Here is a 15,755-nt window from a genome sequence, read left to right as displayed (position 1 = left end):
TTTGATCTATTTTGAAGTCTATAAAATGGAGAAAATCCTAAAAATCCCTTAAAAAATAGTTTTTTTGGTTTTTGAAGGTGGCAGACAAGACTGAAAAATCTGAAAAAATTAGATATATTTTTTGATTAAGTACACAAAATAAAAGAAAACTAGACCTGCTGCCATCTCCAAAAATAGTCCAGTCTACGCTGTTTTCGAAAAAAAATGCATTTTTAGGTTATGTACACTAAAAATACGAATCTATAAAAGACACGTTTTGCGAAAGCTTTAGCTATACATGTAAATTTTTTGAAAATTTTATATTGATTGCAACTCACCGAAAAAAAAAAAATAAATAAATAAAAAAGAAAAAATTACGTTTTTAGTGGCAGGCAAAGGGGTGGGCGGGCTAAAATTGCACTTAGTCATATTTTTTAATCACGTAAAACGTAAAAAAAATGAAAAAAAAAACAAATTATGGGAGTGGGGTCATTTTACTCATTTTAACGGAGAGTATATTTTAAAGCTACTCATATCGATACCTTTATCGAGAGCAGAACGATGGTATGAATGCACCCTAAATACGCTGAACTAAGAAAAGAAAATGAAAAACTACAAACTACTATTTACTCAACAATTACAGAAATAGAATTTTAAAAACAACAAACTACTATTTACTCCACAGCTAAATCAGTAGCGCACCTAGAATTTGCCTCTTTGGGGGGGGTTTGGTTGGTCACCGAAATTTTTTTTATTATGATGTTGCTTCCATGCTTTCCTTAAAATGTATGACTAACAGTGTCGGAATAGGGTCCTGGAAGGGAGGTTTAACCCCCAAAACCCCCCAACCTGGGTGCGCCACTGAGCTAAATACAGTTCTGAAATTATTTTCTTGCAGAATTTTAATTAACCACAATTTTAGTTGAAAATACGTTTATTTTTGACGTTTGGATTTTCGAAGTGGATGAGACGTGGAAAAATAAACACGTTAGTCATGCAAAAGCTCCATAAAATTTATTCATTAGATAGAGATAATAGTATGATATCGTAAAATTCCATAGATTATGGGGAAATTTCGCTACAAAATTTAAGATTCATTTTACCTTGGGGGCAGTTTTCGTGAAATATTTTCAGGAGGAACATCATTGAGGCAAATCATGTAGCAAATCAAAAAACTGTGAAATACTCTTCAAAAGTATTTAATTTTAATAAAACAGATTGATAATTACCGAATTTTATTATATAAGGCTCGCTAATTAATAAGTCCGAAAGGGTTGAAAAAAAAAGGTCGATTTTATGGACTAATTAGTGAGTTTTTTAAACCTACTTTGTGTTATAAAGGGCGATGTAGGAAAAAATCCCCAGTCCGTGCAACAGCAAATCTTTGATTATTATTTATTTATAAGACTTTGAAGGAGTAAATAGGCTTTTTTCATTTAGATTGTTGCGAAGCCTAAGGTACGTAACTTTCTACAATATAATCATACAATCATAAAATTACATTAGATATGCTTTAATCTAAGCTTGTATAAGTTTTATTTTTATTAATTGTTATTGCATAAATTGCATTTATCAAAATGGCCATTTTTTTGCAAAAATGCTTGCATAATAATTTTTTAATACATTAAATTGAAGCCCTTTCAATTTTCAACAATATGAGATTTTGTAATATTTGTTGCTAAGATATGATAATTTGTTTAGCCCATGACAAAAAAAGGAAATACTATAGCTTTTTGAGAAAAAATAGCAGAGGCCCAATCTAAGGCGCATTCTCTTGTTAAAGACTTATATTTCATATATATTTTACATTATCACTAGGATGTAAAATAAAACCTAAAAAATGTTTTACCCCTTATTTATTATATTAAAATAATAGTTAATTTTTTTATATACCTTTATAGCTGGAGCGCCCACTAAACATCGTAGCAGGTTGCAACTTATAAATTGTGATTGCCAACTTTAAAACCTATGTAACGATAGAAAAAAGTTTCCACGACCAATAGAAGCCGATATTGCCTGTTTTTAAAAAAATCGCTGCTATTTATAACAATTAAAAAACGAAATAGGTGGGGTAGATAGGACTCCTAAGCCGTAGAGAAGGCAACTTATCTAAGAGAAGGATACTCTGATTTAAAACCCTGGTCCTCCAAGTTGGGGGTTGAGGCATCGGGCCAACTCCTCGATACTCGGAAAAAATGATCAAAGTTAAAAATTTCAGCAAAAAGCCTTGGAATTCGGACGGATTAAACTATAAACGAAATTCGCAAAGAAAATGGATTATGAATTTGGGTTCTTGGAACATACAAGGAATAAGGACAAAACAGGAGGAGGTCTTCCGTGAACTGAGTAAAATGAAACTAGACATCTGTGTATTAACTGAAGTAAAGAAAAAAGGAGGAGGAAATGAAAAGATAAACGAATACCTGCATTTCTATAGTGGCGTAGAAAAGAGCGAACGAGCTAAAAGGGGAGTGTCTATAGCAATACATCAGAAACTGAAAAAATGTATTAAATCATGGCAAGAAATAGATGAAAGAATTATCCTCATGGAAATTAAGAAAAATGGCCATGAAATAGTGGTAATTGGAACATATGCACTGACGGATGACTCAAGGGTTGACAGCAAGGAAGAGTACTTTAACAAGTTAACAACTGTTCTAGCCACAATTAATAAGAAGAAAGAAATTTGGATCTTAGGTGATCTTAATGCAAGAACCGGAAAGAGCTCCAACAGTGAAATAATAGGGAGATATGGAGAAGACATTCTGAACGACAATGGTCAAAGATTAATAGATTTTTGCGAGGCACATTCTTTGAAAATATTAAATGGTTTCTTCCCCCATAAGAATATACATAAATTTACATGGACGCAGCCTACCAGGAATTTAAAATCAATAATTGACTATTTCATTCATCGTAAAGATTCTAAACTAAAAACGAAGGACGTGAAGGTGTTTAGAGGGCCAGAATGTGGAAGTGACCACCATATGATTATTGTAAAAGTAATGGTGACATTTAAGAGAGAACAATCAAGTCACAAAAATGATGAAGTAACAGACATAGGAACAACCATAGAAAACATAAAATATAACCTGGAAAGCTTTAAACAAGATTCGACAAAGTTCTTATATAAAATTAGAATAGCTCAGAAAATAAAAAATATAGAAACAAAGGACTTAGACCCTGAAAGTCTGTATGAGGTAATTAAAAAATATATTCATGAAGCGGCAAATGAAGCACTGGGAAAAGTTGAAAATCGGAAAAAAGGAAAACCTGAATGGTTGTCAACGGAACTAGAAGAGAAAGTTCTCAAGAAAAAACAAGCATATCACATATGGCTTCAATCCAAAGATCCTCAAGACAGAGAAATATACGCTAAATGGAATAGAGAAGTTAAAAAAGACGTGGATAAGGCGAAAAATATAAACTGGGAGGCTAAGTGTGATGAACTGGACAGATTTATGGGTGGAACAAAAGTGGCGCAAGCTTGGAAAACATTAAAACAGTTTAGGAAAAATGAGAAAAATGAAGACAACATTTCTCTCATAAAGTTAAATGAATGGGAAGAATATTATACGAAACTGCTGAAAGAGGATAGAGTAGAGTACAGATGGGAAAAGATAAGGGAAATAATAGACAACAGAGACGAAAGACAGGAAATCCCTATAATAACATTATCTGAATTGACGGAAACCTTAAAAGAGGTTAAAAACGGAAAAGCCGCAGGGCCTGGAGACATTCCCATAGAGCTGGTTAAATATGGGCCGACTGCACTTTTAGAATTAATAGTAGACCTTTTCAATAAATGTATGTGTGGAGACCAGGAAATTCCTAAAGATTGGAATAAATCTTATATAAGCTCCATATATAAGAGAGGGAATAAAAGAGACTGTTCCAATTATAGAGGTATTAGTGTGACGAGCTCTGTGGGCCGGTTGTACGGCAGAATATTAAAGAAGAGAGTTGAAAGACAGATACAAGATATTGAAGAACAAAGCGGCTTTCGTACCGGGAGATCCTGCCTTGATAATATATTTATCCTACGACAAATAATTGAAAAGCGTGTCGAAAGAAGTAGAGAGACCCATTTGGTATTTATAGACCTTGAGAAAGCATATGATAGTGTCCCGTTAAAGAAAATGTTTGAGGTCCTCAAAAGGTCCGGATTGGATTCGACGTATATCCGAGCGATATATAAATTGTACGAAAATGCAGTTAGTTGTGTAAAAATTGGAACCAGAACCTCAAATGAATTTAAAGTCACTAAAGGCCTAAAGCAAGGATGCTGTTTGTCACCGACACTCTTTAAAATATACGTCCAAGAAGCATTGAGGAATTGGAGAAATAAATGTAGATTTATGGGCATCGAAGTGGGACAAGAAACTCTGTATACATTGTTGTTTGCAGATGATCAGGTGGTGGTTGCAACCGATGAGGAAGATATAAATTATATGAATCGAAAATTATTTGAGGAATATGCCAAATGGGGGCTTACTGTAAATATAAGCAAAACAGAATATTTAAAAATTGGAGGAAATACCACAGATCTGAGGCTTGAAAACGCAGTCATAAAAGGCTGCAACCAGTATAAATATCTAGGAAGCATCATATCAGCAGATGGCAGAGTTAAGATAGATGTACAAAACCGAATAACCCAAGGGAAAAAATGCATCCGAATACTGAATTCATTACTGTGGTCTAATAAAATAAAGATGCATACCAAACTTCGCGTATACAGAGCAATTGTAGAACCAATTACCACATATGGTGCCGAATGTTGGACGATGACAAAGAATGAACGAGATAAAGTAGACGTTGTGGAAATGGATTATCTTAGAAGGTCATGTCGAGTATCGAGAATGGAAAGAATCAGGAATGAGGAAATACGAAACCGTACAGGAATTAGAGATACTCTTTCAGATAGAATACAAGGAAGGCAATTACAATGGTATGGTCACGTGATGAGAATGGAGGAGGAACGGTGGCCAAAGAAAGCCTTAATGTATGTTCCGCCAGAAAGAAGGAAAAGGGGAAGACCACCAAATTCCTGGAGAAGAGAAATTACAAAAACAATGCAATCTAGAGGCTTAGAAGAGGGAGATTGGAGAGATAGGAAAAGATGGAGGCTGAAATGCGGGAAGCGGCAATCGCCGTAGGACCCCCGTTATATGATGATGATGAAAAAACGAAATAGGCGGCATTTCATACTTAATGACTTATATGTTCAAGGAATATTTATGATACTTAAAAAATACGCTTTTTTTTTATCAAAAATGAATAATAAAGTTGACCTTCTGTGAAGTCACGGCGTAGTCAAAGTTCTGAAAGAAATCTGTCTCCGGCCGACGTGCGATGCGGAGTTCAAGAAAATTAAATTCGGTACTTCAAATCGGAGCTCGGAAGAATTTCTAAAATCTCGGTGAAAAATGAACCAATCTTGATATTTTTTAGGTTTTGTTTTACACTATAGTGATCTACAGTCTTTAAGAAGAAAATAAAACTTAGATTAGGTCTTTGCAATTTTTTTTTTCAAAAAGTTATAGCTTTGTACTTTGTCTTCGGATAAACAAATTATTATATCTTAGCAACAAATGGACTGATGCGGTTTAATAAAATTCCATTTTGTTGAATAATAAAAGCGCTAATTGTGCAATAACAATTGATCCAAATTAACCTTGTAAAAGTTTAAATTTAAGCTCATCCAATGTACTTTTATAATTTTATGGCTATATTTTATAGTCATGTACCTTATGATTCGCAACAATCTGAATCAAAAAATGCATATTTCAAAAAATTTACTCTTGCACAGACTACGGAATTGTTTCTGACATCGCCCTTTATAACAGAAGTTTCAGTAGGTTTCAAAAATTCTCTAATTACTTAATGAGCATATACAATACGCGAGCGGTTTACCCCTAAAAAGACGCTTAGAAACGGAATATACGGACTAAATTATTTTTTTGCATTTTTACTACACCAATTATTTTTTTTTCAATTCTATATATTTTTTCAAGTTCAAATGTATTTTTTTTATTTTTCTAAGTGGGCCGAAAATTGATATTAACAAATAACTTTGAAAAAGTATTTACTTCAATGAGATACGTCTAAAAAAACTTTACTCGAAGCGATTCGGGAAATTGTTTTTTGTTATAAGTTGTTTGTTAAAATTTAGTCGGTGTATGCTCTGCTTATAGGGGTAAACAGGCTCGCCTATGAAGCCGTCCCTGTTTGGAGCCCTTTTTATGATAATAAGCATTGCGGTGGATGTGTGACAATAAAGAATAATTCGAATACAATAGTGTGGTTATATGATTTAACCCCACTTAAAAACTTGTTCAGTAACATGGGCTGCTGCAGTTATCTAGGAGGGGTATTTGGTTGTTCCAGATTTTTAAATTGTTATCTATATAGGGCTACTCATTAGGGGATTGCGGAAACACCCTCAATATTTTTGCGAAGCTTTAGAACTTAGGGCGAATCTCGTAGTTTTATCCCATCGAAAAATCGCGGGAAAGTTTCTTTACTGTTGGTGTAGTAGGTGTATTATAGTCCTGTTTATTCAGTCTAATATACGGGGTGTTTCAAAAAGGTATGTCATAAATTAAATCACGCATTCCGGGGACAAAAATAAATTGATTGAAAACTTACCTTAGTACAAAAGTGTACACAAAAAAGTTACAGCCCTTTGAAGTTACAAAATAAAAATTGTTTTTTTGCACTATCTCCTAAACTACTTGACATTTTGTAATAAAAATGGACACGTTACTTTCTTGTTCTGAAAGCATTTTTCATACAAAAGAAACAACAAAATCTAAGCGCACAGAAAATTTGAGTACGTTCAAATCAAATGAATTTTGTGGCATCATTAGTTTAAAACATTATTTTTAAAACTTTTTTGCCTCTTATCACTTGTGTGAAAAAGATTGATATTAAAAATTTTGATATTATAATGGCCTACACATTTCAGGAAATGGCAGATATGTATTTAACTTTGGGTAAGTTGGATCAGATTAAATTATGATTTCAATAAACTATCGGAAATATTGTAGGTGAATGTCAAGGAAATAGTGCAGCATGCGCAAGGCGATATGCAGTAAAATACCCCAATCGAAATACACCCGATAGACGATTATTTCTGACCATTGATCGTCGTTTACGGGAAACGAGTACATTACAACCGCAAGTTGCTGGCAATAATGGTCGTCCAATAATGGATGCAACTGATGAAGACATTTTAGAAATCATTGAAGAAGTCCCTGGAACAAGTACAACGGTAAAAGCTGCTCAACTAAATGTTCCTCGCCGAAGGAGTTGGAGACGTTTGAAGGATCAGCTGCTTAAATCCTATCACTTAACAACGGTTAAGTGTTAAGTTATTGGTTGAAGATTATCCTAAAAGGATTGGATTTCGAATGGAAAGGAAAAAAATTCGAAAGGAAAACACTCGAAATGTTAATTTTATAAGAAATATTTTGTTTACCGACGAGGCTACCTTCAGTAGAAATGGAATAACAAACCATCATAACGAGCACATTTGGGCCGAAGAAAATCCTCACGCCAAAAAACGACTCATCACCAAAGGACTTTCAAAGTTAATGTTTGGGCAGGAATCGTGGATAACAATCTAATAGGCCCAGTATTTCTTCCCAACAATTTAAATGGTGATAATTATTTGCAGTTCTTGGCAAACGATTTACAAGAGTATTTGGAAGAAGTGAATATTGCAATAAGGCAAAATATGTGGTTTCTACAAGATGTCGCCCCACCGCATTACAGTAATGAAGTCCGGGAATACCTTTGCAGGCAGTATCCTGGTCGGTGGATTGGAAGGGGTCGTGACGCACCTATTTCTTGGCCACCCAGAAGTCCAGGTCTTAACCCCATGGACTTTTGCTTTTGGGGGTTTATAAAAGAGAAAGTGTATTCTGTAACAATAGAGGACGAACAACAATTGAAGGTTAGAATAATTGAAGCTGCAAATCAATTTCGTCAGAAAAATATGATTTTTCAGCGCATTCAGTTATCCTTATTAAAACAATACCGAATGTGTATTGAAGAAAATGGGGGTCATTTTGTACATTTATTGTAATATCATATTTATAGAGGTTATAGACATTTTTGTACTTGTTAATTCCTTTAAGCCATTTATTTACTTGCACGTAATTTTTTAAAGGTTAATGCAAAGGGCCGTAACTCAATAAAAACTTTTTCTTGAAAAAAGTGATACGAGGCAAAAATTTTTTAAAAATAATGTGTTAAACTAATGATGCCACAAAATTCATTTGATTTGAACGTACTCAAAAGTTTGGGGGGATTTAGGACTGCACACCCCCCTTAAAATTTTTCTGTGCGCTTAGATTTTGTTGTTTCTTTTGTATGAAAAATGCATTCAAAACAAAAAAGTAACGTATCCACTTTTTATTATAAATTGTTAAGTAGTTTAGGAGATAAGGCAAAAAAACAATTTTTATTTTGTAACTTCAAAGGGCTGTAACTTTTTTTGTGTACACTTTTGTACTAAGGTAAGTTGGATTCAATCAATTTATTTTTGTCCCCGGAATGCGTGATTTAATTTATGACACACCTTTTTGAAACACCCTGTATATAATATATTTAAGCAGAGCTTGGATATTTTTCATTTGAAAGCAAAAATGAAAACAATTAAGGAATAAGAATTTTTCAAATGTATAATTTTAATATTGTGTGAATACAATAAAAATTGCATACTGGCAAACATTATTTATTAGGAACTATCTTCTGAGAGCCAAAGAAAGTTCGGGAAAATTATGGTTTGATTTAATTGTACTGGAACTTAATACAATGGAAAATATAATGAGAATTCAAATTCGGCTTAATATACCGATACGAATGCCAGATTTGCCGTTTCTCTTATATTATTAGTAACTTTGGTTTTTCAAATTCATCACCCTGTATATTCAGTCATTATTGGAATCTTATTGCAAATATTAAATATGGAATCTCCGTATCCCAAAATAGGTGTACCTCAAATTTTGTACAATTATGACTAGCAATTTACGAGATAATTGGCCGTTTAAAGACTTTTGGGCCACTCTATATGGTATCAGAGAAGAATGAACGTGAACTCACCTTTAAACTAATAAGTGATAGTTTGGCGGCTAACTTAACCTAATATAAAAGAGACAAAATAACAATGTTGTCATGTCAATGACTTGCTTGTATTTTTTATTTTACCTCTTGTTCGGCTGTTATTGTACCACTCAGAAATCAGTGCTCATTTGTTAATTACGCTATCAACAGATCTCACCAAAATATATTTAAATTGAAGTAGACTGATAGTCTTAGTTTATTTCATATCAAGCTTACGTCGGACCTTCTCCACACAAGAATCAGTACCTTTTGTGCGAAGGAAATGAACTCTCAAACTTTGTGAGACTGTTGTTTTGTGAATTTAAGTGGATAAAAGAAACTTACACTGACCAGATTCAAGAGTGTATATACTCTTTGCAATTAAATATCTTTTTAAACTGCCTTGTTGTGCTACTATTCCAACATTTTGGTTTAATTGTCCTGTATGAGTAATGAGTAAGTATATACTGAGAAGTTTTTCGGAAGTTAACAGAAATTTCAGAACTCAGCAAAGAATCAAAAAAATGCTTTTACCCTAGTGAATCATTTATAACATTCATTTATAACATTTTAAAAAATTAGGTCCAAAGTGGGCTCTTTTTAAATTGTTCTTCCAGAATTTCTAGCCATAAAAATGAAGATGTCGAAGCCTTAGAAGTGCCATAACGATTTTTAAATACTATGTTAGCTAGTTTCACTAGACATAATGTAAACTAAATTTCATTTAGTAATTTTTAAAGGGTTTTTACCCCCATATTTAGTGGCTACATTCATGTATTAACCTGACACTGACGATGAAATACTTATTCCGAAAACGTTTTGTCAATTTAACATAGCCCAACTGGGTTTTTTATATACCTTTTTATAAAGGATTTTATTGAAAAATTTTTTAATATATGGTATACAGCCAACTACAGGAACTTAGTTTCCTTGTGGATTTTTTTTTGGTTTTTGCAATTATTTCGGTCAACTATTTATTTATTTTAATTTGGAAACCCTCAAAATAAAAGGTGTTTATGATCTACAACTGTCATTTGAACCATTTTTCTCTAGAATATATAAGAAACGTTTTATAGTAAATAAATATTTTTTGCACTTTTTAAGATTGTTATAGGTAGAAATATGATACTTTGTGTTGATTATAGGTGTTTGAAGAATATTGTTCCTATTTAATAACCGTCAACCGGTTTTACTGCATTACAAAAATTCTCATAAGTACATTTCCGATCCTTAATCAGATATCCATTTTTGGACATAGCATTCTCTCATTTTTTTTTATCCCGGTATCTAGTTTTAAGAAATTTTGTTTATTTTACGATAACAAATCTACAAATACATTTATTACAAATCTTCACAATCTTCAATTTATATTGAAAAGTGAACATCTTACCACAGCAACCAAGTAAAATATTTTATTCGGTCAATTATACATATATTTAACAAAACAAACAAGATTTCATAAAAAATTTAACACCCGCGTTTCGTGTATAAAGTTGTATTGATATAAAAAAAATACATCCTGCAATTATCGGTTTTAATAACGAAACGAGAGAATTTTTATCTATATCTGAAATCCAGCCCCGAATCCCTCTAGTGAAGTCGAAAGAATCGTGTGCATCATTGGCTGGGCTGTCCGTGGACAAAAAAACTCTTAGTATAACTAATACCATCTGCCAAGGAAAGCCAAGATGCACTGCATTTTAGATACCACCTGCTCTTTTCAGCTGTTGCGATATACATTCCTCCGCTTCTGCTCGCCCTCTTCTTTACAGGGTGACGAAAAAGGCATTCAGATTTATTCAAATAAAAAAAATTTAAAGTTTATTTAATAAAAAAAGTTTAAAAGGTATTGAGCGAGTCTTAGTAGTAATATTTAAAATTTTCTAATGATGACAGCGAAATGTTAAGTAAACAGTAAGAACAAATAAGATTATTTTATAAATTTTTTGATATCTATGTTTCTTTTCATTTAAAAATCTCTCTTTTCTTTAATGTAGTTAGTCTCATATAGTTATAGCAAATTATTTTATTAAGGTAACCTTCTTTTTTACCTATGTTCTTAATTATTCCATCCAAGTGGTAAGCTGCCTCCTTGTCAATACTAAATTATTTAGATTTTCACCTCCTATTTGCATTTTCCCTTTAACTACAATGCAATGTCAGTGTTTATTTAATTAATTTTTGTGGTATATTTAATTCGATCTACTACTATCCCATAGTTTATTCCAATCTATTGAGCTGAATAGTAATACATATGATTGATGTTATTAACTATATCAAATGTATTCTTTTCACATTTATTTGATAGTTATTACTTATCTTTTGTAAAGCTATAGAATAAAATGACTTAAACCGGAAACATTTTGAGATATTTTAAGAAAATCAGCAATATTACTAGGCCAGTTATTATGAATCTAATTATTTGCCTGTAATGTAAGTAATACGCTCATAGTTTTTTACATTTTACTTTTTTTGGCAGATAATTGCAAATTTGAAAAAGTGACCACATTCAACTACCTGGGAGTGACTATGAGAACAACTGAAAAATAAAGAATGGTAACGGGAAACCACGTCTTCCCCAAGAAACGAAAAGATGCATACAAATAGAAAACTAAGCAAAAAGACAAAAATTAAGATAAACAAAGCAAAAAAAGTATAAAAAAAGACTTGAAAGGCAAATAATAAGATCAATAATAGGACCTGACATCACTCATTAGAGAAATAAGGTTAAAAATAAATAAAGGAGTAGAAAAAGAGTAGAAAAAAAAACGAAAATATAGTGAGAGTAATTAAATCACTAATTTCAAGTACCCACAGCTATCTAGAGCTAAAATTTAAAAGGGAAAACCCCAGTAGTTAGGTGTATACCATAGTTTTAAAAATCTAACTATGAAGTAAAAACTTCTTGTGTCTTCTTCTCTTAAAAATGTAATCCTTTAACATGGACCTAGTATCATAATAAATGTGACCTCGTTATGTGACTAGTTTCAACTAATATAATAGACGTTAGTATTTACTACATGTTTAAATTAACTGTCAAAATTTTACCCATTTGTTTAAATTTTTAATACTTATTTCTAGGTTTTTCACTGATGATGGTCCGATAGTACTGAAAACGTTCTGAAAATTTATAAATCCATTTTGAATATTTTTAAAATAAAATTAATAAATATATATCATTTTGAGAAAAAATGATTATAGAAAGAAATTATAGAGAAAATCTGCTGAGAAATTCAACAAAATGCCGACACAAATAACACGAAAGAACTCTTCGATAAGTCAGCCTACTCACACGTAAATTTAAGCAGAAATCTTGGTCTATCAAGGCAATGTAACATACGGATTTGGACAATGTTATAGATGTTTGGAGGGCGTATTGTAAGTCTTTATACGCCGATATGGATGGGATGCCCGCGGACACCCCGCATGTACCTGAAAGTCAGGCGTCCACTTGCCACTCTCCTTCAACAGGGACACATCACACTCCTCTCGCAGACACTAATCATCATTATCACCCTGACCCTGATGGATCGTTCGATGGTCACAAAGATTTAAGTTAAAAAAGAAGCAGGCTGCAATTTCATTACCGCGTATGCCTTGAAGCATCTTCCGATATGTGGACTGAGAATATTACATCGATTGGTAATGAAATCTGGCACACATGCGTCTGGTCTAGGATTATCCATAACCATAATCATACCTCTACATAAGAAAGATCCAACAAATAATTGTAACAACTATAGACTACTTGCTCTATTATCACACTTCATAAGTTGAAAAATAGCACCTGAGCAGCAGGCTGGGAAGGGCAGAGGTAACAGAGAAAAAATCCTTAATGTAAGAAACGTCATAGAAAAATCCAGAGAATATCAGATCCTGATATTAGAATGTTTTGTTGATTATACAAAGGCCTTTGATAATGTTAGAAGGAACAAACTATGGAACATACTGACGACAATGGGTGTACCCAAACACTTGACTCACCTTATTAGCAAACTGTATCAAGATAATCTACCATATATTTGAATGGACGAAACCTATTTGACGAATGCAGTTTGGAGTAGGATACGTTTTATCTTACTTATTTAACATCTATACAGAGTTCATAATGCGCAGAGTTTTGGATGGTTGCAGACGGTTACAGACGGCACTACACTTTTAGCCTGTACTCCAGAAAACAAAAACAAAATCATAGTTATTGATCGCTATATATTGGAGTTCTAGTTAACAACACAGGCAGTTGTGAACCCGAAATTCAAAGACGCATACAAATAACAAGGGCAGCAATGACTAAACTAAACGAGGTATGGCGTGATCGTCGCATTACTATGACAAAAAAGAAGAAACTTATTTCAACTCTGGCTTTTCCATATTTTACTATGCACGAGAGACATGGACAGTCAAAGAATCGACATGAAATTAAACCCAATCAAAGTCTCTCTAGTACTGTTTACTCCAAAATTTTAAAGTTCGTTGATCATAACCATCGAAGCAATCATAAGATGGAGCGGTTGGTGGTCTAAGAAAGGCCTTGGAGTCAACGCCAACGCAGCAGATTTTCACAGCGATGAGCAGACATTACGAAAAAGCTTCTCAACAAACAGTATACTGTAACAGATGATCGCTACCAGTGAAGAAATAGAACCATACATAATATACCAAGAAGAAATATGAAAATAAAACAATGGAAAGAGAAATGCAGAAATAGGAAGGAATAGAGAGATATAGTGAAATCAGTCCGAACACAAAAAGAATTACAATCAGAAGATAAAGAAAAAGGACTAATTCACATCAGAATAGTATATTAAGCGAAAGCGTAAACCACAATTCGAAGAGATTGAACGATGATGATGGCTTATTTTAAAACGTGGTTTTTAGTACGTGTCAGTATAAGTAAGAATGCCATGAACATCTAAATACAGACAGAAAAAAGAACATGTATACAAGAAAAGATATCAAAAATATACGTGACAATAAAACCTGAAAAGTTAACAACACAAACATATCATAGGGTTAGAAACAACCATGAAAACAGAGAAAAATTGGAAACTGTAATATATGAAGAATCTAAAGGCTTATTCTTCATATTCTCCACATATTTCTTCTTCACTGTCAATTACTTCACCAGTATTTATAGTATAATGCTGTACACACACACATACATATATATATATATATATATATATATATATATATATATATATATATATATATATTGTTATGATGTGTTTTTTGTTTGAATGATGAGCAATGAGTATTTTTAATAATATAATATACAGGGTTTTTATCGCGGTTCTCAAAGAATTAGCTTGTAAGTACTTTTTTTAAATTATCTTTATTATAACTATTATGAAACACACATATATATATCTAACCTAGCCAATGTAAATTTAAAATAAACTATCTAATTGATATTCTTATAAAACTAATTAAATTCTATAGACAATCTAAAATTTAAACAAAACTATCTTCAAAATTGAAATTGTTATGACACTAACTAAATTATATTAACAAAATTTTGTACCTTTCTTTCACTGAATGCCTAAATGAACTGTTTTCCACTAAGTATATAGATTCTAATCACCACTGAATGTCTTCGTACTTCAGTTATCCTTGTTTTTTTGTGAAATTACTTTTTTCAATTATCAGCTTCTACCAATTTAAGATATAGTTTTCTTCACCAGCATTTATACACCACCAACCAAACCAGCAAACAGCATTTATATTTATTCTTCTTTTCAATATACCAATATCCAATTATTATAAGTTGATTTATACTAATCTCCAACCATAATATAATTTAATTTCTTCCAATATACTTTTTTTAATCTTCAATAATTATTTGTGTATAATTATAAATGTGCATTAAATTATATGCATAATTTTTAATCTTCATTTAACTCACTATATTAAACAATTTGACTATTTGTACCTGATTCACTGACTCCAACTAACTTTCATATTTCTTACTAAACTTTTCTGACTGACTTCTTGAAAATTCTGAACAATTTACTTCACTCTACTAACTTTCATAATGAACTGGCCTGACTTCTGACTAAAAACTTCCAAAAACTGCCATCTTGAATCCAAATCACGGGTATTTATATCTTTCGGATATTCCAGAACCATCTCGTAAGATATCATGTTCTATGTAATTCTATTTCATACATGTCTGAATTTTCTGGAACAAACCATTTCGCAAACATGGCCATCTCTGGAGATCCAGAGAATTCCATTCTTTTCTATTAATAATTTTGTTGACATTTAGGCTTTTCAGATCAGAATAAACATTCAAATTAGTAACTAACACTCTAATTTAATAAAATACACATTTCAAACAATATAACCCCACTTATATTCGTAAAATTCTTAAAATGACACTTAGGAATGGAGGGTATAGTGTGTTGCCTAGTCACATGGCTCACTTAAAAATATCTACAAAATCATAACTACTAAAATACAACTTTTTACAATTATTATATGCTAATTTCTTAAAATGCCCTCACATAAATAATTTTTATAAAATTCTCTAGTATATAACTTATTTAAAACAACCAAATATCTAATATTATGTAGTATATAACTTATAAATTATTTTCTATAAACCCCAATTGTCACAATATATATATATATATATATATATATATATATATATATATATATATATA

At 32.0% G+C, this 15,755-nt stretch overlaps 1 protein-coding gene across 1 annotated transcript in view; it reads right to left on the bottom strand.

Moving 5' to 3' along the window:
• Positions 1 to 15,755, bottom strand: part of bib (MIP channel family protein big brain) — an 83,453-nt gene that overhangs the window by 52,534 nt on the left and 15,164 nt on the right. The window lies entirely within an intron of this gene.

Source organism: Diabrotica undecimpunctata, chromosome 10 (genome assembly GCF_040954645.1).
Source record: "Diabrotica undecimpunctata isolate CICGRU chromosome 10, icDiaUnde3, whole genome shotgun sequence".
NCBI classification, from domain to species: domain Eukaryota; kingdom Metazoa; phylum Arthropoda; class Insecta; order Coleoptera; family Chrysomelidae; genus Diabrotica; species Diabrotica undecimpunctata.
The sequence above is the reverse complement of the archived record's forward strand: the minus strand, read 5'-3'. Positions and strand labels throughout refer to the sequence as shown.